The sequence below is a fragment of the Carassius gibelio genome, chromosome A22 (genome assembly GCF_023724105.1).
Source record: "Carassius gibelio isolate Cgi1373 ecotype wild population from Czech Republic chromosome A22, carGib1.2-hapl.c, whole genome shotgun sequence".
Classification (NCBI taxonomy): domain Eukaryota; kingdom Metazoa; phylum Chordata; class Actinopteri; order Cypriniformes; family Cyprinidae; genus Carassius; species Carassius gibelio.
In genome coordinates, this window is record NC_068392.1 from 9,616,927 (window position 1) to 9,643,590 (window position 26,664).

Consider the following 26,664-nt stretch of genomic DNA (forward strand, 5'->3'; position numbering starts at 1 on the left):
ACGTGCATTGAACTCATTATTGGTCTGTTTGATATGTGCATGTATTTTGAGTAATTTAACAGATTACGTTTGGTTAAGGAGGTCATATTTAGCTGATGCTCGGTCACGGGCGCGTCTCCCGGGTGTCTCAGCCCTGCACGGCCATGTGTATCAATAAGCATTAATGGTTAATGCTGGTGACATCACAGTAGTGTTGGCGGTGTGACCCCCGTGGCCCTGCCCAGAGGAGCTCCTCAGTTCAATCTTCACCCGTTCAGAGCTGCTGCCGGAGCCTTCCGCTTCCTCGTGCTTGGCTTTTTAGCTCTACAATTCACGATGAAGATTTTGGTTCCATCTTAACGGCTTCACTTTAGCAAATAAATCACAGAGGCATCGAAAAGACGTCAGTACGCCGGGTAAACCTTGAGATTAACGTGTTATTTTTTTGTGAGTCTTGTCGTTTGAATGAAATGGATGTTCTGGACGTTTTTGGAAAAACGCTGGATGGGAAATGAAATTGTGAGTACCTCATTTTGTGATATTTAACACTCGTTGTTTGAGAGTTATCTAATGTTTATCTTCTGCATTTCAAACGTAACTTACTCTAAACAATCTACGCGGGTTTTTCATCATTTCATTGTTAAAAATGTATTTATAGCCCATCTTGTTTATCTGTTAATTCAAATCAATCGTCAAATTCTTAGTCATAGTGTACATACTTAAGCTGATTAGATGATATATAGCCTACTAAAGCTCGCATTACAGCCTTAAAAAAATTAAAGTTCCACTAAGATCTAAAAATTATTCTTTTTAGTCCTGTTGTCTTTACCAAAATTTCAAAGTTCTCCAGAGGACATTCTATTCGCTAATTCTTTAGAAAACGTTCGTGTTGTGGTGCTTTAAATAACCCAGAAACTAAAATTCTGATATGAAGAATCTATAAGTGAAACATCAAAAACTTCTTACTTTACAAAATATCTGTGTAACCCAAGAATAACCAATGTGTGTGTTTTTTCGGTTGATTGAGATGAACACAAGAACCATTAAAGAACCTTTTTGCAATTTTTTGGCAATTTGCTTTATTTGAGGTAGGCCTAGATTAAATTCTGGAAGCGTTTGCCTGTCAGCGTTTTGCTTCAGATAAAAATCATATGAGCTAGGATAGGTGCAATTGTATTTTAGGACACCTTTCAGCATTTCATTTGACTAGATGAGCCATTAATAGGCCAGATCTAGATACCCAATGTAGGGCTGTTAATGACAGCCTATAGCTAGGCTATCCTATAATGCATATAGTATCAGTAATATACGTAATTGTGCTGTATAATAGCCAAACTATAATTCGTCTGGCATTTTCACTAGTTTTGACAGCGTGCCATTGGTAAATGTCAACACCTACACGTAATTAAACCCTTATTGTATTGCATAGCCTAATTTAAACGAGTTATCCGATGATTGGTGTTTTCTTTTGGAGATGCATGTGGATTTTGAATTATTCTAAGCTCTTACCTCGCTAGGCCAACTGGATATCAAAATACAAAAAGAAATGCGTTTCACATACATTATAAATTGACTAATTGCGATGTGTTGGATGTCCAAAATGCATGCGGAGCGCAATAGCCATTAGACTATAAAACGAAGAGAAGATAATATGAGTGTTTTTAGCCCACGTGCATGTGTGTGCGCGCTGAAAGAGTGAGTGAGACTGTGTCGGAGAGCTGCACACACACGGCAGTGAATGCAATAGCTCCATGTGACCACAACAGAAGCTGCATCTGGCGTACGCGGCGGTCCCTTTAAGACACATGGGTTAGTTTTTCTCTTTGGTTATCTAGCTGTATGAGTTTACGTGATATCATAAAGCTAGAGAACCGAATGTATAAACTAATTCCAAAGACTTCGGAGTGCTTGGAATGGGAACGAGGCTGGAAATCCGGAGGGATGTGGATGGTCGGGGCATGAGGGAGACGGCGATGCCCGCTACAAAGAGCATCGAATCCGGTAGGCATGCAGTTGGCGCTGCGTTAATGCGTTTCCGTGGTCTGGAAGGACTGGAACACCTAAAGCTACGTGGAAGACATGGATTTAACGTGGAATCTGCCTGTGGTTAGACAGGGACGCGTTAGAACGCTGACGAAACGCGAAGGCTTGCGATTCAGACGGATTCAGACTTGGCGTTCATTCTCAAGTGTGCTTTTGCTGGGCAACATTCCATCATAGCCGTGATGATGCTGTTGATGTATGAATTCGGGATGACAGGAATCGGTTCATCGAGGTGTTTCAGCCGATTGGTCGGATCTCGAGGGTCACGTGGTTCTCGTATAATATGGGAAAGTCAAACCTCGGAGGTGTGTGTGGTTGGGCACTCTTTGTGTCTACTTGAAATGCCTAAACTAGGAAATAATCAGTGTTTGTGGATAATTATAGAATGTAAACTATAAAATGTCTGCCATTTTTTTTCCATCAGGTCACTTTGACTATAAAAAGAGGCAAAAGACAGACCTCGTCATCGTACACCTGTCAAAATATGGGTTTTGGAAGACTATTATTGTGCGTAGTGGAATTTTTTTTTCTTCTCCTGAATTTCGTTTGTGTTCCAAAGTCTAAAATCAATGTCAAGGCTATTTTAAACAGACGGCTTCTGACATCAGTTTGCAAATGTCTTATTTTTCATTTTTGTATACTGGTAGGTCTCTCATAAGCACTCTAGTATTTAGACTTACGTCTATAGTTTGTATAGTACACACTGGCTGTTGGTTTTGGCAATTTATGTCCATGATTGCTTAGTGCTACATCACACAGCTATTTAATCCTAGGATGTGATCATGATAAATACAAGGCTGAAATGTGTGTAAGTGAGTGATATGACATATTCAAGATAGATCTTTACACATAAAAAAAGAATATTATTTGTACAAAAAGTATGCCTTTTTAATTCTTTGAACAACATCCTTGAATCTTCATATTAAGCTTTTTTTTTTGCATAAAACACCACAAACGTGATAAATACAATCACTATATGGAATCAGCAAACTGACCTCTGATGGTCTCAGTAACTGCTGACTGCTTAATTTTTAATTTTTTTGCTGTTTTGCACGAACCATTAGAAGTCGTGATTTTTTGGGGGGAGCACAATGTCACATGTAATAGATGCATGACACAAATAGAGTCTGAGGTGCAGCGAGAGGCCTGTCTGAGAGGCGCCCCAGACGTTTTCCCACATTAATATGTGTCTGGTCCTGCGTTAGGGGCCCCAGCAGATGGAGTCTTGTCTTAGCACCTGGCGTACGCAGCACTGCTATTGTTTTCGTCTAATACTAATCTGAATTAAATGTAACCAACTCTGCATCCCAGTGTCAATATACTGCAGATTAAAAATTTGTGAGGGGAGATGTCATGAGGTTTGGGGTGATATTTGAGCCATGATTTGATGCAATGCTTTTATTTTGTTATGATTATACGTTTAACGTGTCTATAATGGGACTCATTTTTTTCTGATTTGTCATTAACAATATGCATAATCCATTTTATGCTTGTAAAGTTGTTTTTGAATTCAGTATAAGACATCTAAGACATAAAAACACAATTCTTGTTGTATCACAAGAATTGTGCTGTAGGATGCAGTTGTGTTTTTACATCAAGGCCTCAAAATCGACCAGTGGTGTTTTGATTCTGTAAGTTGAGAGAATGTGGCTTTAAATGAAAAGTGTTTTTTGAGATGCATTTGGGTGATTAATACAGTCAGGGAAAAGGTAATAAAATGTATTTGGTTTGCCAACTGACTTGACTTTGGGAAACTGCCTTTAAGGTTAAATCATTTTCTTGTATAGCTTGTAAACATTATTAGGACATGATAGGCTACATTAGGATATGTGTAATGTATACATGTTGTATAATCTCTATTGTTTCACTATAATTCTGACATCCTGCCCGCTGAAGCACTGGTGGAAGCTGTTAGTGACAGGTTTTATACTTTAGACACACTTAACACATTTAACCTAGATATTGCATTTTGGTTTCATTTTGTTTGCAGACCGCTCTCTGAATTTAATTCAAATAGATGATTCCAAACATGTACTGTTACTCACAATAAAACGGGACTTTTTAATCTATTATTATTCAGTTTTCATTTTTCCCTCAAAAAGCAAATGTCAATCATTCCTCCGCTGAACTTATGAATTCTGAGTTGGTATCTTAGCAACACCCTCTGATCCAAGGAGTCAAATAGGAACGAAAATCATCCTCTATTTGGAGTCTTAACATTGGCAGATTAAAAAGGGCCCTATACAGTGTATAAAAATATTTTACACGCACAATACACTAGCAGGCTGTTTTTAAAAAACCTCTTTATCGACATTGTAGAAGGCCTATACGATATCCAAATAGTGAAATATAACTTCCGTTTTTAAATTTTTTATTTTTTATTGTTATTTTTGTATTTGAAGCAACATTTTATTATCTCACATACCGTTAAATTAAAACACGACATCTGCGACTTAAAACGAAGTGAACTACCTACCTAAACAGCACTTTTGTGCTTCAAAGTGCCCACTCTGTAGTCAGTCTCCCGCCCAAACCCCTCAGGCGATTAGCGACGCCTCGTGATGCACTAACTATTGTTTAGATGAGCAGCTGACTAGATAAAGACATAAGACCGAGGAGTTGTCGAAATTACGATGACTGAAGCGATTTTTGTTTTCAGTAGATAGGTTAAAATGTGAAAATATATGGGTTCCCCCCACAGAAGGTAAATATGTGCATATAGATTAAGAATAGCCGAGCTAAATAGAATATATCTATTTTTTCCGGTTACTTCGTCTCTAAAGTTTTACGGCCGCTTTACAATTACCATCAGAAGTCACTTTAAATTTAATTATGCCAGAGCTTTCATATAACTGACATGAACTGATTTAATTTAAGTGAGAAATGTTTTGTGTGTGTGTGTGTGTATACCGCTATTATCAGCTAGTCATGTGGTAATTTCCCCCCGTTTTGTTCTGTTTTAGAAAATATTCTTGTTTCACATGTTACAAACATCGTTTCGCATTAGTGCCCTGTCATCAACTGTGTATTTTGAAATTTAGGTTTTTATACAATAGCGATTTATTTCATGTCGAGTAGGCCTGTTACGTAATGACACTCTAACCTCGATTTTATATAATTCTGAATCATTGGAAAATGTTCATTCAGAAAGTTAAAAATGTCATGACAATTTAAGAAAAAGAAAAGCTTTATCCTTTCCTTGCATTCCCTGGTGTACCTCCAGGGCCACTCAAGGATCTAAAATAATAATAATAATAACATGGACATAGATTTTTAAACATGGCAATACACACAAATGTAGAATTTGCAAGACTCTTTACTGGTTATGTAAGAAGATTTATCTGGGGTTCTATTGCATAATATGCTTTTCTATATTTATTTTCGAGTATGCTATCTTTCTTTTTGAGCAAAGCATAATTTGACTATAATTATGTTCTGAAATGACAAAGTAAGTGAATCTGATACTGAATTCAGACAATCTTGTGGATTCATGTTTTTAAAAAAGAAAGTGTTTTAAAATTAATTCACCTATTTATAGCTCCACTTGAGTGGCTCTGTGAATGATCATATATAAGCCTCATAAAGATGAAATATCAGCTAAATTTAAGCATATTTGTAAACATCTCAGTAATTTCAAAACAGCCAAAGTTTGACTAAAATGCTGGCATTTTAGGGTGAAGTCATGCTGAATTTATTTATTAAGTATTATTTGTTATTCTGTGTTTTTACAGGAAAAGGAGATTTTGTAAATCAGTGAGAAAACACGTAAATCAACGGCCCTCAGATCAGGTGAGCGATATGGCATTGTCATGTGCTTTTAATATGATATTGGCTTTCATTTGGCATGAGGTTGCGTGTTTAAAAGTCAAATATGTAACAGGTTCTCTCACCATTGCTATTATCATTATTTATTTCAAGGTAATGTTTTTGGTAAGACATTGTGGCTTTCACTTGACATCAAAACAGGTTTCTTTCCCCCCCAAAAATGCTGGATGGCAAACATAGGAGGGATTACTATGGCAACAGTGTTTGCCCTTGCTTATTGGTGGTAAGGAGTAAAGCAGACGTATGTCACATGACTCCAGTCAGAGCCATATCCTGCAAAGCATTGGCTTACGTGTTTATTTCAAAGCTCAAATTTATGTTTATGTGCTACCCAACGATTTCTGCTTGGATTTAGATGTTTATTTTATTTCATTTTGTATATTTGTTTTTTTTTGTTTTATTAATAAATGGAAAATATGATTTGGTTCTTTGTACAAGGCTCTTAAAGTTGCTCAGGAGAATAATATTAAAGGATCTAATTAAATATTTCTATGTGAATTTGATCACAGTAGTTTATTTTATCACTATTTTGAACCATGACAAATGCAACGAGGATCTTTACGATCTCGACAGTCTAACGCTTTACTCATTCGCGACACTATGATCCAATTTGTTTCCACACTGTTGCAGGACAAGAGATGGAAAGGCCGTTTGTGTGATCTATATTTGAATTCTTTTGTTCAGAGCCTTATCCCTTTAAAATATTGCTGGAGTCTCGGCGGCGTGTGTGTATATAAGGTGTGCTCATGTGGAAAGGCTATGAGGGTGGTTCAGTCCTTCACCTTCCTAATTCCCTTCTTTCTCTCCTCCACCACCCCCCTCTCCTCCACCTAAAGCCCTTTCTCTAACCCTCTTCAGACTTACACCCTCTCTCTTTCTCTCCCTTCACAATCTCAAGTCAGAGTTCAATGGCACTTTTTTCATTCTGTCCTTTTTTCTAGCCCCACCTCTTCTCGACAAACTCTAGTGGGTTTTGCAAGATGGGGGGCAGGTACTTCCCTCCCCCATGTGAACTTTAGCTGCAATTCTCCAGGCACACATGCATTGTGAAACACAGATTGAAAAAGAAATGAGCACTTTTTTTTTTTCTCTTTCTCTCTCCTCTTGCCTTAACACAGAATTCTCAAACTTACCCACTCGCTCCCACGCAGTGTATTCAGTGCGCTTACGCCACCACACGAGAAAGTAGCCTCGTTTTATGGCACTCTTGTAAAGGCAGTGTGAAGTCAGAAAGCAGTCCATAGAAGTACTAGAGTTCATATTGTGCTGTGCAGGGAAGATACAGAATATATAGACTAAGGAAGGCTTTTTACAGTTGAAGTGCTTCCTTGAGATCTTTTACCCTTGACAGACAGATAACTAGGCTTTTGTATCTGCATCTCAGTAAAGTGCAACAGTCCGGTTCCAGAAATGAAAACTCATTCATTTTCTCAACAGGGAAAGCAATTTTTAATGATAACTCATAAACTCTAAAGACAGACCTGCTGTGAGCTCTGAGGTTGTGAATCGATGTTTCATGCTTTTGCTGAAGCCATCTTTTTTTGTAGTATTTTGACTTATTTGTAATATAAGCTGTTTAAAGGGATAGTTCACCCCAAAAATGAACTTGAAAAACGACATAACCCTTAATACTGTACATTTCCCAAAATTCCACCAATCAGAGAGATGCGGTCAGCAAATAGTGCTGAAAGAGCTTGTTAGCTCCACCCACTCCGATAAAGCAGAGGTACAAAACCACAGGGTCGCGACCGTGGAAGAGTTGCTATGGGGTCGCAAGAACTTTCTAGGACAAATGTGTGTAGATATGACATTGTTATTTATTGCTTATTAATGAATGTTTCTAATTATTCTGTATTTTCATTTGTTGAAATTCTGTTGAGTAAAATTTGACGATTTCATGTAAATTAAATGTTCAGTTAGTAAATAAATGACTGTTCTGATCTGTCATATATATATATAGGCTATATATATATTATTAGGGGTTAAACTGATCACAGTTGATCGCTGATATGTACACACCAGGCCCCACATTTCGGCACATGTCATTCGTAGATTAATTTTCCAATTTACACATTCAAGTGATTTTTTTTACCTCATGAAGAAGAAGTGAAAGAGCACTTGTTTCATTACCCATGCACTGTTTTCGGTGTGCATAGCAACTGATACTAAGTTCCTCTTTCACATCTCTTTGCATTTGAGATACATATAAAATTAAAAAAAAAAAACTTCTTGGCATTCTCATTCTCTGTGCTTTAAAAATTTTTTTTTATGCTTATCTGAAAATCAACACGGATATCCAATCAAAAATTATGGAATCAAGTCATTCTCCCTGCTCTCTCAAAATACTTAAATATTTGAATGTACATTTGCATATTCCGCAATAAATGTGATTTTTTTTTTTTTCATACAATCAACAACTTAAATAGTTTTATATTTCACCATTGTTTTTAATTTAATGATGTCATTCGCTATGCTTCATGGGATTGTAGTTCTTTCTTAAAGTCGTTAAGTACACAGTCCTGTACCTTTGCCTTTTTGTCCGATTTTCAAATACTTTTTATGCTTCAAACTAAAATTTGTAATGTTGTGATTCACATCATAGCTTGGTTAATGGTTTATAATAAATGTAACAAATACTTTTTTTTTAATTCCTATGGGAAAATGAATAGAAAAATACTTGCAGCACTGCTGAAGAATGTACGGGTGCTAAAGCACTCTATGAAATGTACAAGATCTAGGATGATTTTGAGGCATTAAACAGGGATACATACCAGCAGCCATGTTGCTGTGCTTTTATAAAGGAAAGACAAAAGCTGTCACTAGACTGGCAACCTTTCAAAAGGTACACCTTTGTACCTAAATGTTGCATATCAGTACTTTATGAGGATATTACAGATATGCACTGTGTGGCTACTAATATTTATCTTCAACTTTATATTAGTGCCTTTTGAAAAGTAAGCCCCAGTCACAGCTTTTATGCCATCTATTTTCGAAAGTGTATGCTTTCATGCTTATGGTGGAGGGCTAGTGGAAGGACATCAGGTTGGTCAAGAGAAAGAGAAAGCAAGTGAGTCCTTTTTTCTTCATCTTTAAGCCAGAAAAACAGTCTATGACAGTGGCCTAGTTCTAGATCACGGTCACCCTGAGGAAGAATTGAATCGAGGAATCGGAGACAGAGGATCAGAGGAGACTTAGCACCCTGTGGCTATGAACCCCCTCTCTCCATTCCAGCAAACCACCTTTCAGCCTCATCCTGGGCTGTTGTTCACATACCCGGACGAGCCCCCACTTTTTATAGAAGAACTCCGTATCACACACATGAGGTTCGATAGTTCAATGCTAAGCAGACTTTCTCAAATGATGCACATATGAGAGGGAAGAGGCAGCGTATATAAACAAATTCTCTGTGACACACACGCACAAAAATCTATAGATTCTCTAGATCTTCTGTCTGTTGGCTTGAACCATTACCATTTGTAAATGCCACAGAAGATTGCTCTGTTAGTGCAATGCTTTGAAAATGTATCAGGAATGATTGATATTCAGTTAGAATGTGTATGCCCAACACGGAGAAAACCATTGTCATCAAATGTTTGTGTAAACTTGGAATGGGAAAAGCAGGAAACCCCTGATTGCTAGTGCTTTAGATCAAGACAGCTTTCTCACTAAAATGATCATTGTTGCTTATACTTATTATTTTACACACAAAACTTCTGTTTGTGCTACAGACATGAGCAGTACTTCAGTATTTTATTGAGCAGAGACACTACTGTTGCAAAGTTTGCGACTCTTTTAACTCCTATACCATAGAAACCACTAAGAATGTTTAGCAAATACTAGGAAAGTTGCCTGTCCAGCTCAAACATTGTGGGATTTTTAGGGTTACAATAAGCAAACAATGCACATTTACCACAAATCTAGTTTTTTCTCTCTAGTCAAGTGTTTGTATCTTACTGGTGATTATACTAGTTATTTTAGCATCACAATGTTGCATTCATCAATTGAACAGCATTGCATTATAAACTTTCCTTTTGTGAATTTGCCTGACTGAAAGTTTCTAAGCAGCAATTTGTTTAGAGATTTATGCAGCGGTTTTCTCACCGCTGTATAGAATGCTGTGAACCAAACCAAATTGTGGATATATTACTCATGGTTGTTTTCATTTGTTTGAAAGCCTCTGGTCTTCAAAAAAAGCAAAAAGGAAAATTCTTTATAGATTGGAATTCATAAACAGGGCTCGATAGCTGGCTTTGTAAGTTCATTTGAATTATACCCCCTGCATTAAACGCCTTGATAGCAAATAAATCTCTTTAAATGAATGCACTCGAGGGGTTTGCTTTAAAGGGAGGGTTTTGTTAGTAGCACTAGCATATGCTAACATAAATTAAAGCCTGTAGGAAGCTGATTGATATTTCTTACTGTTTAAATGCTAAAAAAAGGCCACTTTTTCTCTTAGTGGATTGCTAAAAGTGGCTACTTTGTGCTGGTGACAACCAAAGCAGGTACAGAATTCGGCTGATTTACTCAAGAATAGAAAAGCTAGCCAAGCTGAGTAAGGCCTCTGTGACATTGCCATGCAAAACACTGCCTCAATAGTGAAGTGTATTTATGAAGATGAGGGTGTTGGAGGGGGGCCAGGGGAAGGGAGGGCGGTTTAGAGGGGGACGTTATGAAAAGGCAGCAGGCTGCGAAGTGAATGGGACCGGCGGGGAGGGGGGTGATGGGGTCCGTGCCTCCATTGGTTCAATGCAACGGCCAGAGCAGCTGTGAAAGGAGGTCTTCCCTTTTTCCCACGACCCAGCAATGGGGCAAAACAGTGGCCCGAGTCTGCCAGGGTCAAGTCACTTTGCTAATATATACACTGGGCTTGTGTACGCGGACAATGCGTACACACAACTCATTTATTTGGTGTGTGCACACAGACAGACCCGCACTCATGGGTACACACAACCATCTTCACACTGGGGAAATGGGGTGGGCAGCAAAAAAAAGACCCTGACTCTATATTCAGTCAAACTGGGGCCATTGTCTAGTTCTAGACCAACAATCTTAGATTTAGCAAATTAAGCTGGAGCAGACTTGGTGGATGCACAGCCACAGACAGACACCTGCTGTTCAGAGATCAGTCCGTTCCCCAAATATTGACATCTTTAGTCATAGATAGATAGATAGATGTTCAGACAGATGATGGACATATATTCAAATGTATCAATGAATATTCAAATGGATGAATGGATGGATAGATAGATGGATGGATAAATAGATAGGTAGACAGATATTCAGATAGATATAGACAGATAGATGTTAGATGGATAGATAAATAAATATCCAAATGGATAAATAAATTGGTTTATTAATAAATGACTGACGGACGGATAGATAGATAGATAGATAGATAGATAGATAGATAGATAGATAGATAGATAGATAGATAGATAGATAGATATTCAGAACCAGGTATATTTTTTTTTTTACCTTACTGTTGGTTGTTTATTTAAAGGGATACTTTACGCCTAAATAAAAATGTTGTCATTAATCACTTTACCCCCATGTCGTTCCAAACCCGTAAAAAACTTAGCTCGTCTACAGAACACAATTTAAGATATTTTGAATGAAAACCGGGAGGCTTGTTACGGTCCCATAGACTGCCAAGTAAGTTACACTGTTAAGGTCCAGAAAAGTATGAAAGGCATCGTCAGAATAGTCCATCTGCCATCAGTAGCTCAACTGTAACATTATGAAGTGACAAGAATACTTTTTGTAAGCGAAGAAAACTAAAATAACAACTTTATTCAACAATTCCTTTGTCAACAGTTTCCTCTCAGTTTCTCCAAATCACAGTGTTGCGTATACTCTTCTGTGTCAGCCTGACCATAAGAATGCACTGTTTTCTTTCAAATCAAAGCTAAATACACGTAGAAACAGCGCATCCTTGTGGCGTGGATGATACAGAAGAGCATACGCAGCATATGGGCATATGGAGGGACTGAGAGGAGACTGTTGACAGAGGAATTGTTGAATAAAGTCGTTATTTTGGTTTTCTTCTATCGGTTTGGAACAACATGGGTGATTAATAACAAAATTTTCATTTTGGGGTGGAGTATCCCTTTAAGTTAGTATTAATATGAATATTCATATTAATCAAGTATTTTAACATTGAATATATGACACAAAATTATTTTTGTCACTTTAAAATTGATAAAAATATGAATTCTCCACAAAGAATGCTAAAAACACACACACACACACACACACATATATATATATATATATATATATATATATATTTTTTTTTTTTTTTTTTTTTTTTTTGTGCGCATCTTTGTTGGTTTTTAGTGTGTGTTTTTTTAAACATCCATAAAATGCTGATTATTTTTAATTGCATGTTTGTTTTTCCCTCTTCTGTACAGCTCACTCATCTGAATACACGTTTATGGCCCTGTACGTGCAGTCTATTAGCGAATATAGACCCTGTGTCTCTCCCCAGTTTGTCTTCAATAGAAGGTCCCATCTTGTTAAAGGCGTATTACAAACTCCACCACTGTGTCTCAGTCTTTCTGCCTCTTCCCACCCACCTTGTGCCATTTACACTCCTTTATGGTACATTTGTCCTGCAATAAGCCCCATTCTTTTGATAAACAAGCGCATGCACTGGCATCGCCCCTCTCCTCTTGCCTCCCTCTCCTATTCAGAGGCTCCTGGAGAATAGCAAGACAAAGAAGAGACTCACTTAATTAGCTGAGCAAGAAGATGCATTGGGGCAATCACCCAGCACAATGAGGGAAACGTACAGCATGTTAATTCGGCGTGGGGTTGTAGTGAGTTTCCCGGGGCTCAGAATAGCCTTTTGTTTAGTGCCTGGCCGGCGTAATAGATCAGACGTGCTTCAATTAAAACAAAAGTGTTCCAAGCCTCCTTCTGAGAAGGTGTGTGGATGCAAATTTCCTTTGTTTGTTTAAGGATCCCGCTGGTTTGGAGCTGTTAACCATGTTGTCAGCCGCTGAAGCTGTTTGGCAAACTAGCTTATTGTATAAATTGGTATTCTCCTCTTGCATTTGTTATATATGGCTTCTGAAGAATTTGTGTATAGTATATTAATCATATTTATGACACTTTTATGGTGTTTTTTTTCTTTTCTTTTTTTTTCAGCTCGACAGCCCAAGTCATCATTTTCTTTCATTAGATGGAAAACTGTGGCTTGGATAGTCTACAAAAATCTGGCTTTTTATGTTTCCCTGAAAAAAAGTAAAGTATATAGATACAAATTTATCGATCTATATCTATATATGAATTTCATATTTCATATTTTTCAAACTTGTGTTTGTTTTTAATTTTGTTTTAAGAGTAAGGAATGTTTTTTCCTTAACATGTTTAATTATTGTCCTGATTCACATATCGCTGACTGCCAGAAAAACGTTACGTTTTATGACAAGATTTTGAGCAATTAGTGCTGCCTTTTTCTTGTGACGCAACCTTCCGCTTACGATGTTGTGTTGCGATCTGCTGTCGCCTCGTTTCGTAAATCTATTTCTGTTGAATTGAGTGGGAGGTGTGATTGTGTTTGGGTTGGCGGGGGTTTATTCAGGTTGCTTCTGTTGCAGTGGCACCCCGAGGCGGTTACTTTTATGAAGACAGATAAGCTCACAGTGAAAATCCCTCTCTCTCCTTAGCACCACGCCACACGAATACCACCCGAGCCTTCTCTTCCTCTTTCTGGAGAGTTCTTTAACCTTGATGAGTGAGATGAAGGGGTCAGGGGGGATAGACAAGTGACTGCGCTATGTTGCAGTGTATGTATAGAAAAAAATGCACCCCTCCTCCCTGTCAGGATCAATACGGCTAACAGAGAGCTGGGCTAGTCAGGCATCGAAGGTGGTGGGTGTAGGAAAGCTCCACTGAGGGCCATAAAGAGTCTTAAGTGCGCTTGGTATAGCGTCTTTGCTTTCTCTCTGCCGTCTTTAACACATAGCGGTCACATGGTCTCGCCTGTTGATTCCAGATTTGTGAGATTTAACATCTCTGTGGTCAGAGCTTTATGTCCATGTCTTTTCATTTGGCTCTGCCCTACTTGAGAAGATCTGTTTTTGTGATCTGCTTTATTTAGTGAGGGAGCAACTCAAGGATGTATTTGTGTGTGTGTGTGTGTGTGTTTTTATTTACTGTTGTTTTTCCTTATTTTTCTAACACTGACTGACAAATGTGTTTATATAATTATGTGACATAGACGCTGCCCTATTTTCTTCCTTTGGACTCAAATCCAGACCTTCTTGATGCAGATAGAGAAAATAGTCTCAAAGTTGAGTTATCAAAAAATAAAAAAACAACTGGTGAAACGTTTTGTGGTAGACAGTGGTGAAAGATGCTGTAGTTATGGCATTTATAAGTGATAAACAATAATTTGATAAAAGAAGAAAATTTTATATATATATATATATATATATATATATATATATATATATATATATATATATATATATATTGCAGATTCTACTATCTACTATGTTGTAATAAAAAGTATTTTTACTATAATGTGTTATATATATATATATATATATATATATATATATATATATATATATATATATATATATATATATAATAGTTTTGTATAATATATAGTATTTTGTATAATATATAATATTATATAATATTTATGATATTTTTTTACAAATATTTGAAATCGTCTTATTATGATATTTTAAATACTATCACTTATTATTAATACTTTTATTACTATCGTGTATTGTAGTGGGATAATGTACAGTCAGCCCATCATCACAAAATAAACACCTTCAGAATTTTATTTCGTGGATATCTATTGTGACAATGACCGGCTAACTGTACATTATCCTTATTAGCTCTCATTATTAGCCTTCAGTAATCCCACAGTGTTTTTCCTCTCTCAGGTGGTTGAAACAGTCTCTTGCTCATGAGTTCTCCACTCTCAGCTTAGGTAATTGAGTTGAGTGAGAAGTTAACCACCCGTCTCAATGGCAGGGAATCCTGGTGCCCCTCCCTCTCAGGAGGGACACATTGTCCAGCCCCTCTCCCACCGGTGTAATCCCTTCCACCAGGACAAAGGACCTACCCACAGGCCACAGAGGTACATTAACCCACCAGCCAGTGAGCTCTCTGACCTGAGTGGCAGAGCCCCGTTCATCCAGCCCGGCTAACAGCTACCGGCACTCGGCACATCAAAACAGAGAGCTGAGCTCGTGTGTGCGGTTACTTATTCATGTGGGCCTGGGACACAGTCCGTGGAGATGAAACGGCAGTGGCGAGGAGACCCACTAATGCAGAGTGGAACAGCTCCCCTGTGGTCTCAGTAAGGACTTAGAAGAGCCAGAGCCGACACTGGTTGGTGCTGTGATCTATGCCGTAGCGCTGAGGGGATATAATCTGGCCCCTACATCAAACATCTTGTCCCAATAATGCGGCCTGTTATCAGAGCGAGTGATGCCCAGAGCTTGGCTTTAGCTGACTGTGTACTGTACTGTGATCTGCAGTAGTTGAGTTGCAGCATTTGTGATGTGGAGATTATGTCAGACATAACGGCGACATGTGAATCCAGTACACTGGGAAGGCTGTGGAAGTAGGAAACTTTAGTATTGTTGATCTACAAGCGCATAATGTTAAAAGCGAGTGTATTATTTCTGTGAGAACAAACAGAATGATTGTTTTCAAACTGGTGTTCTGAACCACTCCCCTCATCTGCTAGCCACGCCCTTAAATTCACTCCATTGATTGAGCCAGTGTTGGCTAGTGGGAATGTTCAAACCAGACCTGTTGAGAAACAGTTGTTACATGCTTTGATCTCGTTCGTTCGTTCCAAAAAAAATCTGCTCCATCAGTCTGTTCGAATGTGTTTAATCGGGACAGACTGCAGTCTGAAAGTGGAAGATCGTAAATGATGACAAAGTTTGAATTTTTTGGGTCAACTGTGTGAACTTTGGTTGAAGTCTATCTCTGCATATTAAGGATTTTAGGTCATTTTAAATTGTTAATTAGCATACTGCAGCAAACCGTGTTACAGTGCGAGTGAACGCATTCAAATGTAGAAAATTCTCACACTAGTTCTGATGAGAAATCACATTGTGTTTCTCTTTCAAGGGTTGGGGGGCGTGTCTTCAGCAGGGCCGTGGCCCCTCTGCCCCCCCGTCAGTCAGAGACGGAAGAGGAGGTGAGGTTGCCATGGGAACAAATGCTCGGTGTTAACCAGAAGGGAAGCAAACAGTAGCATTTTATAAAGTAGTGTTCTTGAAAAGCAGGGCTGGTGTTGTGCCGAAGAAGCCTTGAAACTGGAGGTCTTTTGTATAGTGTGCATTATTTATTTAAGGGCAAAACTGGTGCCATTAAGCTGTGAGCTAAATGATGCTTTTTCAGCTTTGTTTGAAGTTGTGTTGAAGCTCGGCGGGCTTGATCTTAGAATTTGCAGATATATTCTTAAACCTTTGCAGCATTGCATAGGAACGCACAAGGGCAGATTGATTGGCTTTGCTGTTGTAAAAGAGAGGCAGTGCTTTGGTATGAGTCATTGGATTCTTTTATATTGTATTCCAAAAATAAAATAAAATAAATAAATTAAAAGTGTGCTTTATATTAAAGGAATAGTTCACCCTTAAATTACATTTCTTTTATTTTTGACTCAATTTTGAAGAATATTGTTGATGCTCTTTTACATACAACTAAACCTTTCCAAAATTTACTAGCATCATAAAAGTAGTCCACATGATGAGCTATATTCCAGTCTTATATTATAGCTTTGTATAATAAAGACTAAAATTGTTATTCATTAATAATCGTTCCCTCCATTTTGGTTTTCAAGACTCATTCATGCTTGAACATAATTCAAACATGCCAGCATTACTCCAAGTTTGACATCAGTGAGTTTCAGCAAATAAGAATTTTTAATTTTAGGGTTAATTTTTCATTAAAAAAAAAATTAAGATGTATCATTGTGTGTGTGTGTGTGTGTATATATATATATATATATATATATATATATATATATGTGTGTGTGTATTTGTGTATAAGCCTAAAGGACACAGATACATGTCTATTCCCAATTAAATATTTAATAAACTTTGGTAAGTGCTACAAAGCTACTTTTTAGAAGGCAAATGCAAATAATTTCTGCCATATATTCAGGGTTAGGTGAGAACAAATGGAATTATATGAGTGTCAAAAACATGTATTAATCAACCACTAATCTGAATATGGTGTAGGACCTCGATGTCTATGGTGAGTACCGCATGGTGTGTTTGTGATTGCAGATTATTTGATATTTTTGAGGCTATTGCACAGTTCACCCGCATCGAATCGTCTTTTTCGCTACTTCGCTCCTCCTCCTTTCCTGGAGGTGGACACAGAAGAAAGATGGGGGAAGCTGACGAGATGTACATCTCGCGGTAGTTGGATTTCAGTGCTGTACCTGATCTCGACCATGAGGCGACTGCAGCAGTGCCCTCCCTCTTTCGCTCTCTCGTATTCTCTCACGCTCTCCCTTGTAAGCTCCCTGAATATTTTTTTTATCCATACCCACACAGTTTCATTGTTCCCCTGTGCTTTGTAACTGTGGCAAGCATGAAATGCACCTAAACACAGAAAGCGTCTTCCCTGCCCCAACCTCTATACCCGTCCCATACGCCTCCTTTCCCGTCTCCCCTTCAATAATATTTATAGTGCAATCTTTTTCTCACCCCCATCTTCTTTTTAGGGATTTTTTTCTTTTTCTTATTCACAAGTCCAATGCTATGCCACGGCCCCCTCCGATTTCCCCCTTTTTTGCCCCAGCCCTCTCCCTTCGAGCTGACAGATACACTGTTCTCTCTTTCTTCGCCTTTCGCCTCCCTCCGCCCGTCCTGCCGGCACAATGTCGACGCTTTCTCCCACGGCCGGCCGAACGCTGCCCTGAACTAACAATATCAGCAAGGCTGTCTCAATGCCAGGGAGCCCTATTGTGTCCTGCCAGAGGGGTGTTAACACCCATGTCTGGACCCAATGAATAGTATTATTGTGTCTGAGACATGCAGCTCGCCCCCTCGGTTGCACCCTGCCCCCCAACTCCGAAGATGTGCCCCATTTTTCGGCACTTAGCCCACTTTTAGCGAACGTCATTTTGAGGTGAAACCTTCAACGCTTTAGAACATGCATTAGTGTTGTAGTTTTTTCTAGTTGTAGTATTGGCCACCGGTTAAATAGTAACATTGTGGGATGGTTTAGAAGGTTTCCATGGTCAAAAAAAGTCTGTGAATATTAAGGAAAAGTAAAAAGTCATGGAAACTAATAAATATGTTGAAATTTCTAAATTATCTAAAGAGCTGATGGATATTTATTAGTCAAGTTAGCAGTTAGCCATTGTTTGCTAATGTTTTTCATGCTTTAAATACACAGTGAGTCCATAATGGAATGTCCTTTTGAACTAATTTGCATGACAATGGATGTCCAAAATAATTGAAATAAAGTGAAACAAAATCAAGAAAACGTCCTCCTCATCTGTGATCTGTGTTTGCAAGTAGTGTAGTATACTTAGTGCCTGTTTACAGTCCAGGTTTTGTCTGCTGTACGGGGTAAACATCAGCATAGGGGCTGTAAGTGCACTTGGCAGACAGTTTCTTTCAGCCTGACATACTTAACTCAAAAAATCTCCTGCCTCAGCTTTTTTTTATTCCAAGGTTACAAAGTTCACATTACTAACTGAGAACAGATGCCAAAACATTCACCTTGCACATCTCCCTGATCAAAGCTGTGGATTGACATTTGCAATGGGCAAAATGCTAAAAGTTAAGCTGAACTTGTTTTCTCTCTCTCCCTCGCTGTTGTTTTGGCAGGAGACGGAAGACGAGCGGAGAGTGGGAGTAGCGATAGTGGTGGAGGAGTGAACCCGGAGCAGGTGAACACAGCTGCGGACCGCCATGGGCTCTCTTCTATTGGTCCCGACTCTTCATCTTCGGGTCTCTGAGAGACGGCAGGGGCCAGCCAGGGAGCGCCGGAGTGGGCAGGCCAGGCAGCTCGCTTTCCCCGCCGGCTACCGGCTCCTCGGCAGTGAGGAGGGAGAGAAATCAATACTGAGGAGAGATGCTGCCAGGGGTCGCTCAACGCTACCTCCAGCCATAGAGCCACGGGAGCCCAAGTGTTCAGCTTTCTCTCTCACAGCCCGATCTCAGTCAACTTGCATCAGCTAAAGAGAGGGCCAACAGCCTTGACGTTCTTCATGCTACACCGAGTGTGTGTGGTTCTGCCAGAGGGTCTTTTCAGGCTCGGCATCACTTGATAAAACTGTGCCTGCTGGAGAACGAGTAGAAAAAGAATGTCAAAGGTCTTTCTTTCACCCATCTTTGATTCCTTTTTCGCCATGAGTGCACATTCCCCCTGACTGTTGTAATGAGTGCTTGACGGAGATCTCTTTTACGCTAAACCAAGAGGCCTTCTTTTTTTAGTGGTACTCCTCCTAAGCATGCACAAAGTGCTCTACATTTGATGGGCTTGGATGAGAGAGCAGTTTGAATCCTTTTTCCACCTTTTCCATGATGGTTTTCCATGATTTGTTTAAGGACGCCACTATTGGAGAGGCTCGGAACAGGACATGGCCTTGATTTGTAGGTGAAGGTTTTGGCACTTAACCTTCCAGGGAACTTTACAACGGCTTTCAGCTCTGACAATGGCACTTGATTGGTATTAATAACATTGCAGACAAATCGAGGACAGTGTGAGATGGAGATGTTCCAAAAAGTTGCTCCCACAAGGCTGCAGATCCATTGGGACGTGGACAACTAAAACGTGGCCTGAACTAGATGTTAACCCTTCAAAAAGTGGAGTGCTGGTGGCAGTGGATAGTTCCTGTATCCTTGGAAGCTCAACAGGAAGTTGTATTTGGTAAGGAAAGATTTCAGTAATCTATATGCTTGGGTTAAGTAATGTCAGCTTTACGTTGGGCTCTAGTTGCTGGTCGAATGTCCTGATTTGCATTATGTAAAACAAAGAAAGTGCCAGACGATTGTATAGATACCCTCCATCCTGTCACGACTCCACTTGGTAGCGCCGTCTACAAAATGGCCGCTGATGCCTGCCAGCTGTCTCCCTGCCAAGATGGTGGCACCTTAAACGCTGCCCATCTGCTTAATCAAGGGGCGATTATTTGGCTTCCAGATAATTGCATTTGAATATGCTTATTCCCCTTGTATATTATTGGTCGGGCCAGTAATTCATGCGGTCTTTGAAACACATAGGGCATATGTGGCTGTTTCCTTGATCGCTTGTATCCTTTTACAGTCTGTCTGTCTTTATGCTAAGCTGCGGTAGCGTTCTGTCATTTGAAATGGGAGAAAAATATGGCGTTAACACACAAAGCATCTGATGCCTGTGCCATCTGTGACATCTGCAACTGGGTAGTCTAGCTACGTAAATCCCTCACTCGCAGGGCCTGGTTCGAGACAACCTCCCATAATGACCTCATTAGCATGCACAGCACTCCTCACCATAGGCCCTGGTTCACTGCTGTGCCGTGGGACCCGACAATCCGCGCCCTTCACACAAACGCTCGCCGTGCAACATTGTGTTCCTCCTTGCAATACAAAACTTCACACTAGTTTTATTACAATCATGTCAGTGGAGCTGAAGATCTGAAAAGGGCTTAGGAAGCTAGTCTGCATGCTCAGGGAGATGTCTGTGTACAGTGTCTGTTTGTTTTTAGCTACGCCAATAAAGTGGTTGTTTGGTTGAGTCGGATTTTATTCATTTTAAGTTTTCTTTCAATTGACTTTAAGTTGAATAGGTTGCATTAACAAAATCACAGACCTTAAAGTCCTCAATAATTAGGGGCCAGGCAACTAAGGCGCTTAGGCACCTATTGTATCCGTTGGCGTTCTTCTTCTTCTTCTTCTTCCACTCGAGTCTATGGAAACACATAGAACCGCTTGGGGGAAAGTTGTGAAATTTGGCACACTGATAGAGGACATTCTCAACATTAACCACAGCAAGTTTTGAGTCTCTATCTCAAACTTTCTAGTGCCACCACTTGTCCAAAATTTCACTCGTTTGTGCGAAAAACTTTTGATCCGTAAGGCACAAAATCCTTGGATCATGCGGAGTCAAATGAACACCAGAATGTGAAAATCGTACGGTTTAGTTTTTCCCTTATTTTTTAATAGTTTGAAAAACCTACTTTTTTGATCTCGTCCTAGACGGTTTGTGCGATTTTTGGCAAAATTGGCACAGATCATCTTCAGACCACGCTGGCAAAAAAGTAAATGGGTTGTAAATGTACTTACAAAAGTTTACAACCCAAAACCTAAACCTTGTTAAATGTAAAAGGTAGCACTTTGAGCCAAGTCAAAGGTATCTTGCTATTTTGCCATCTCGTACAAAATATTACTAGTCATCATGAGAGTTTTGACTAGATCTTGAGTCTTTCCATTTTAATTTTTATAGTGATAAAACATGTTAAATTCTGACTTTGACCATACAGAAGTCCGAAAAGGTTTTTGCAAAGATTACGTTATGATTTTTACATGTAAGAGTGCCAAAGGAATGCAGAGTAGAATAAAGTGTGAATTGTAATTTTATTTTTGGGTGTTGTTAGGTACGACACAAAATTTATTTGCTATGTTTCTCAGCAACTTAACAGATTCGTATTGAATGTTCATATTTTAGCTATTTGACATATTTGAGCTCATCCAATCAGAATTTAGAGTGATCAGGTTTATACTGTTAGGTTGTTTTTTTTTTGTTTGTTTTTTTTTACTCTCTTTTGTTCAGTTTTGGTTAGGTTTTTTAAAACTAGCAATTTGGATGCTAGTGACACTAATGTGCTGTTAGCTGTCTAGAATAACAGTTTCTCACATTGGTCGTGTTGTTTGTGGTTCATAGGTGGGATATGTTATGTGGGTGGGGTGATTTGGTTTAAATTGGGAGGAGAGGGCAGTTAAATTTTGGGGTGGATGAGGGTGGTGGCTTATGCGTCTGTCTGGACAAGTTGATGTCTAAAATGCATATTAGCAGCAGAGTGGTACGTCTGGGTCAGTCAGTCTGTTCGTTTCATATTTGCATATTTACAACAGCTGGGGAGCCCATATGTTTTAGCCTGAACCAGACAAAATTAAATATAGCCTGCCACGCTAGCAAGGCTACTGCACCCCATGGCCCCCCTAAATAAACACACACACACACACACACACTGCAAATCTTGTGCGATTCAAGTTCTCTTTAAAACACGCACACATAAAAAAACAAAAAAACAAAAAGCTTTTATGCTAATCGTAGCATTAGCCATGCGTGTGAGTACACTAGTGCAATTATGCATAATTCAGCACAAAGCTAGGCAGGGAGGCTGAGTACAGTAAATCCTGTTAGTGGCCTGCAAAGAAAGGGAAAGGAAAGGAGGGGATAGAGGGGCGAGTGTTACGGCCATTAGGTGCCAGAATAAAGGCCACATTTTCACCAGGACCTAGCGATATGTTAACCTCCCACCCTGCTGTACAGGTGTAGACTTGTGGAGGACAGCACAAGATTTAGGTGTCACAAGATGTTGAGTTGTTGATTTGCTTTGTCCTGTCTGTGCAGATACCGCAGTTACTTTCACATTAAAGGATTAGCCACCTCAAATCTGAATTCTTTCATCTTTGCTCACTTTAATGTCATCCCAAACATGACTTATTTTGGTTTGAATGACATGAGTAAATGATGACTAAAATGAAAAACAATTATTCAAACTAAATGATTAGAGCTAAATGTATCTCATTCGTTCTAATAAGATTTATTTCATTTTATTTTAGTTGAGCCTTTCAAATAATTCATGATTTAAATGTAATGTAAATGCAATTTAATTAATTCAGTTATTAGAATTGCCTTTTTATCAACAACTACCAGGCTTCAGTTGTTGTTCTCATAACATGAAACCATATTTTATTAAATTTATTTTATTATTATATTTTATACTTTGTATTTTACTCTATTTTATTCATTTTCTTTTAGAGCCTATCAATTAAATAATTAGAGCTACCTTTTTTTTTATTATCTGTTGTAACAGCTACCAGGCTTCAGTTGTTCTCACAACATGAAACCATGCTCCTTCCGGCTGTCTATACATACCCACTTGTAAACCTTTTACACTTCTACCTTGAAGGCCTGTAAGTCTTAAAGCTTAATAACTGGGCTGAACTATCTCAAACGAGTGGTATTCTGGTTCCAACGCTCCATCAAAATATAAAAAACGACAACATAAAACATCCCTTCCCTGCCTGTCTGCCATAAGCCTTTCTCCAATTCCTGATTAGCCTTGAAGAAATGACCTTCTTTTTTTTTTTGCATTTCCATGAGCATATGAGAGCGTTGTGGCTCCCTTCTTTGCGGAGACGGGCTTATATGTTTAACGTCGTGATGTTAGCCGTGCTCCAGCGCCATCTCAATGTTATGAGGGGGTTTCTATGCTCTGAGTGCCCGCTGTTTTTATTTGCTTGGTTATTGATTGAATGTGGTCCACCCACAGAAGTAATAGTTGCTAAAAGCATTTATTGGCACTGCTCAGTTCTGCCATAAGGGTGATATGCAGCTTTTTTATTTATTTATTGTATTCCACCTGTGATCTGAAAAGTGGCTAGCCAGGCTAAAGGCTTCTAAGGGATTCTGGCAACACAATTATATCTGTGTATTCATTAGCATAGTAGCTCATTTCATAATATTTTAAGTAGATTTATGTTTTACCAGAAAACACTTATGAACTCTTTGTATAACAACCTTTAGCATTTAGCATGCTAACATGCTGTGCTTATGGAAAGAAGACCTTAATAATTGATTTTGTTGTGAAAATGTAGCGTACTTGTGATCTGCATTTTAGTTGATTAAGGACATGAAACACTTCCTTTTTCTATTTTTTTAAAGCCAGCAACCTTCTAAATGACTGTAAACGTTTCCCTGTGTATAGGGCTATTACCAGCTCTTTTTAAAATATCTTAAGATTTTTCTCTCTTTTTTTTCTTTTTTAAATAAAGCTGGTTAGCATGTAGCATACTAACTTAAACTGTTTAGTTCCTAATGCATAGTATTTTAGCTGATTTGAAAAAGGAAATATATCTATTTAACATGTCCAAGTTGTACTTTTTTTTTGTTCTAGTACTAAAAAGTTCTTTCCAAGATCAAGTACAATATATCAGCACTATCAAAAGCATAAAATTGTGCTTCACCTTGATCCCACACACACACAAAAAAAAACTACCGGCCCTTTAAAACACTCTACCGTCGACCACAGCTGATTACAGTCAGAGGGAAAACAGGCGTTTATCCAAGCCACTGATTATGTCATTTTTAAGCCCCCAAAACACAACGCTGTGTGCGGAGTGTGTGTGTGTGCCGCAGAATTATGAAGCGAGGAGTGGTGTGTGTGAAGGAGAGAGTGGGAAATGGGAATGGAGTGCTGTTTTTGTATGATTAAACTGTCGGCTCGGTGGCACAGGCCACGTTGAAGAGCCGGGCTTGAGATTTGACCGTAATGAAAATGCCCCCGAACTGCACCCCCCACCATTTCAAACCGTTGCTTCAGACCAGCTCGGGGTCTGTCTGTACGCTGAGAAGAGAAAGGAGACGAGGAACAAGATAGACAGACAGGGAGGGAATGAGAAAGTACCGTTCCGTAGCAAATGGTTTTGTTGGTCGCACGAGATGTAGACTGAGGAGGACAGAAAGTGTAAGGTTGGGGTGTGGGTTTGAACAAGTAACGTCAAATCAGTGTTGAATTTTTGTGTGGTACCTCATATCCTGCCATTAAAGGGATAGTTCACCCAAACTAAACTAAATTCTGCCATTATTTACTAACCCTTGTGAAGTTCTAAACCTCCATGACTATTTATTCTGTGGGGCACAAAATAAGATATTTTAGAAGAAGAATCTAGAAGATATTTTGTGAACTATCCCGTTGATGTTTTAGCTCACACTGCACACAAATTCGATTTGTTCTGAATCCAGTTTTTAGGACTGATTAATTTTTTTTTTTGTGTGTGTGTAGATGATGAAATCTGATCTATTTGTTCACGTTTTCCTCTGTTCTTGTTCATCGTGACATCTAGTTGCAGTGTTGAACTCACAAGGAACATGAGAGAACCGAAGCAAGCTGTTTTGGACTTTCCTGTATGTCTTAACTGCTTACTCGTTCACTACATAGTGAATACCACACAGTTCAGAAGAGAGTGATGGAAAATGAGTGTATTTAGACAGCTTCATATGAAATAACACATTTTATATGGGTTTATACAGAATTTAGTGTTTTGATTTAAAAGCGTTTACACTGAGACGCATTTTAATCTGATTTCACACCACATTTGGATCATATTAAAAAAATATTAGATTTCACATGTTTTTTGTTTAGACTACACAAAACAAAACCAATTTGAGTCTGACATACTAAAATAAATAAATAAATATTATATATATATATATGCTGTTTTCTGTTTAAACAAAGCTTAAGATGATGCATAAATGAGGTCATTTCACAGAAATCGTTCTAATTCTATGAGAATATAGAAGTCCACACTACAAATATAATGATAATGACACTGAGGAACAATGCCATTGGAATATTACAATGATTTTTAATGCTGATGAAAAAACTTTGTCAGCCAATCAGAATCCATCCTACTTTAAAGAGCTTGAACATTTAAAGCTGCAGACAACAAAACTGCAGCACTTTATCGTTCCTTGGGGTGGATGCTAATATAGTTTTCTGTACATTTCTTGTTCTTGGGGCTTTAACGAGGAGATAATAGTACACAGAGCACACTAAATTTTTCTCTCCCCCACAAAGACTGTCTAAATATCATCTCTGTTGAGCGTGGGAACGAGTAAAAGTGTCAAATATTCAATCATTCGCTGGCTAGACGGCCCAGCTGCTCTATTCAGCTGCAGGTGAGGAAGGACCCTAGAGGTCAAGGTCAGGGGATTTGTTGTATGGTCAGACGTCTCGCTACACCCCGAAACATATTTGACTAGCAAATAAGGGGGTGCTTAGTACTGTGGATTCTTTTCTGTGCAAACCTGGCAACTATTTTTTTTTTAAGTCTGTTAAATTTACAAGGTCATGAGCTTGTTTTAAAGAAGTCCACGGGAATTTATTTCTAGCATCGGTCGCAAGAAGCCAACATCGGTTTCACCGCATTTGTTCCCGCCGTCCGTCTCCTGCAGTGTAAACAATGATACCCCATTAAAATGAAAGCTTTTCTTCCTCTCAACATGTTTCTCCAAAGAAACCAAGTTTTTGGAATAGCAAACGAAGACACCAGCCCACCCTCTGGAAGATTCCATTATTCATCTCCACCTATGCTTCATTAGCTCAGCTGAAAAAGCCCCCCCCCCCCCCCCCCCCAGCATCTCAATGGACCGGTCCCCATCTTTCCCAGAGAGGCCCCTCTTCCTTGTCCTCCGCCGTTCCCCCTAATCATCTCAGCTCACACTGAAATCAAGCTTAGAAACGCGCTGCTGTGAGCCTCTCTCTCTCCTTCCCCCCTTTCCGGCTCATTCTCTCACCTAGCTCACACATGCATGCACACCCACCCACCCACTGCTTAAATCCCTATCAGCATGTCAACAAAATGTCCGCCCAGCTGGGGTTGACACTCACTCGCCTCTGGGGCTTCACGTCCTCCTCGCTGACCCCCCTCCAGCCCTTGTGTTCATTTGTTCTATCTCTAGAGCTGCTCTCGGACTCAAGTATATGATGCTAGTTTTTTTTAAAGAGTAATTGGTTCTTACAGAATCCAGCGCCGGTGCGGTTTTTAATCAAAATATGGCTGATATAATGCTGATAAATATCAATATTTTCTAAAAAGTGAC

The 26,664-nt window shown here is 39.0% G+C and overlaps 1 protein-coding gene and 1 long non-coding RNA gene across 4 annotated transcripts in view; one reads left to right on the forward strand and one right to left on the reverse strand.

The window, feature by feature from the left end:
- The window catches only part of LOC127943135 (protein strawberry notch homolog 2), a 296,904-nt gene that overhangs the window by 242,649 nt on the left and 27,591 nt on the right, over positions 1–26,664 (reverse strand). The gene's annotated exons all lie outside the window — the stretch shown is intronic.
- The window catches only part of LOC127943146 (uncharacterized), a 38,302-nt gene that overhangs the window by 4,962 nt on the left and 6,676 nt on the right, over positions 1–26,664 (forward strand). The window contains exons 1-3 of one of the 3 annotated variants that reach the window (XR_008149569.1): positions 238–498; positions 5,754–5,811; positions 18,678–19,722. This is a non-coding gene — a long non-coding RNA (uncharacterized LOC127943146). Of the gene's footprint in view, positions 1–237; positions 499–1,848; positions 1,981–5,753; positions 5,812–18,677; positions 19,723–26,664 lie in introns of those variants that run through there. The other 2 variants (XR_008149568.1, XR_008149567.1) reach the window with 2 other exon arrangements.